We start from the raw sequence: 2,456 nt of genomic DNA on the forward strand, positions 1-2,456 counted from the left end.
TGAAATCCCCTAGTACTGTTTTTGTAGTTAACCCTTCCCTACCCCCAGCCCTGGTAACGGTCATCAGTTCCCTGTCCCTATAGTTTTGTCTTCTAGAAGTCATTTAATTGGAAACAAATACTATGGAGCCTTTTGAATCTGGCTTCTTTCAACTTAGCATTATGCAGTTGAGATTTGTCTATGTTTTGTATCAGTAATTTGTTCCCTTATATTGCTGAGTAACATTCCATTGTATAGATGTACCACAGTTGCTTATCCATTGTCTAGTTGAGAGACATTTGGATTGTTCCCAGTTTTTGGCAGTTATTAATGTAGCCGCTATACGTACAGGTTTTTGTGTGAATATAAATGTTCATTTCTTGGGTGAATATCCAGGAGTGAGATTATGGACTCATATGGTAAGTGTATGTTTACATTGTAAGAAGGTGCCAGGCAGTTTTGCAACACGGCTGTCCCATTTTGCATTCTCATCGGCAATATATGAAAGTTCCAGTTGCTCCAACTTTGTCAGCACTTGGTATTGTTAGTTTTTTAAAAAAATAATTTTCACATTTGAATGTGTAGCAGTATCTCATTGTGGTTTTAAATTTCTCCAATGACTAATGATGTTGAACATCTTCTGGTGCTAGTTTGCCATCCATACATCTTTGGTGATGAGTCTGCTCAAATCTTTCTTATTATTGAGTCTTGATACTTCTTTATATATTCGGGATATAAGTCCTTTGTCAGCTGTGTGTTTTGCAAATATTTTCTCCCAATATTTGGTCTGTGTTTTCCTTTTCAACTGTGTCTTTTGAAGAGTGGAAGTTTTAAATTTTGATGCATTCCAATTTATCAGTATTTTCTTTTATGAATCATACTTTTGATGTTGTATCTAAGACATCTTTGCTAACCCACAGTCACACATATTTTATAGAAATTTTATAGTTTTAATTTTCTATTTTAGGTCTATGATCAATTTTGACTAAATTTTTGTATTGTTTTTTAATAACAAATCTTCTATATACAACCTAAGTGAGCTGAATAAAAAAATGCTACATCTATGCAATGAAATACTATGCCATCATTTGAAAGCATGAAGTGTATCTGTATGTGATGGTATAGAAAAATCTTTGAAATACACTAAGTGTAAAAAAGCAAGTTGCGAAGCACCATGCCATTTGTGTGTGTTTGTGTTGGGGAGGAGTAGGGAGGTAAAGGATAGAAAGTTTGCATATGCCTAAAAAAGTGAGACCTACAAAAATCTTTCTTGGGGTGAGGGTAATTTTGACTTGAAAAACTTTTACATGCTTCTGTATTATTTGATTTTTTTCCCCTCTCAAGGGCAAGTATTTCTTACATAATAAACAAGTACAGAACGTAAAAAAACAACTACCATAAGTAATTTTTAGATATTAAAATCATGAAAATAAGTGTAATTCTACTTTTTAAAAAGGCTGGCTATTTATTATTACTAAACAGGAGGATTTATTTTCTTTTGATTCTTCCATTTATCTAAAAACATCAGATTACAGCAGCTACGTGTCCCCATTTTGGTTTTTTTTTTTTTTTTTCAGATCACGTGATACTTTAATCGTTGAACAAACAGACAATTAATAGCAGTTATACAATTGACATGTCGTGATCCAGCATCAAGGTCATAAACCATATTGCCGATATGAACTCCAGAATACAATTATACTGTTATCCGTAGTAAAACTTGTTCCGTTGAACAGTGTTTTAGAAGAACAGGTGATAAAGCATATTGACTAGCTGGTCTAAATTTTAATCACTCAGAGGTGTTTTTTTTTTTTTGTGGTACGCGGGCCTCTCACTGTTGTGGCCTCTCCCGTTGTGGAGCACAGGCTCCGGACGCGTAGGCTCAGAGGCCATGGCTCACGGGACTAGCCGCTCCGCGGCATGTGGGATCCTCCCAGACCGGGGCACAAAGCCGTGTACCCTGCATCGGCAGGCGGACTCTCAACCACTGAGCCACCAGGGAAGCTCTCAGAGGTGGTTTTATTCTCCAAAAAAATAAATGGCGCACGGGCTTAAGGCACACTGGCTTCAGTAGTTGTGGCTTGCAGGCTTAGTAATTGTGGCCCACTGGCTTAGTTGCTCCGTGGCACGTGGGATCTTCCCGGACCGCGGATCGCACCCGTGTCCCCTGCATTGGCAGGCGAATTCTTAACCACTGTATCACCAGGGAAGGCCCAGAATCGCAGTCTCCCCTTTAATGTACCTTAAGCCCAAAGAATCCATGGAAAATTGTTACAGAAAATAAGACAATAAAATATTGTAAGGACTATAACAGAAGCATATAGTACACAGTTCATATAGACACATCCCAAGAAGTTACCAAGTATATTAAAAGGGAGGCTGCAATTTTAAAAGAATAAGATAAATTATACCCACAAGGGGCTTCCTTGGTGGTGCAGTGGTTGAGAGTCCGCCTGCCAATACAGCGGACACGGGTT

This window comes from Neophocaena asiaeorientalis, unplaced genomic scaffold (genome assembly GCF_003031525.2).
Source record: "Neophocaena asiaeorientalis asiaeorientalis breed wild unplaced genomic scaffold, Neophocaena_asiaeorientalis_V1.1 scaffold119, whole genome shotgun sequence".
Classification (NCBI taxonomy): Eukaryota; Metazoa; Chordata; class Mammalia; order Artiodactyla; family Phocoenidae; genus Neophocaena; species Neophocaena asiaeorientalis.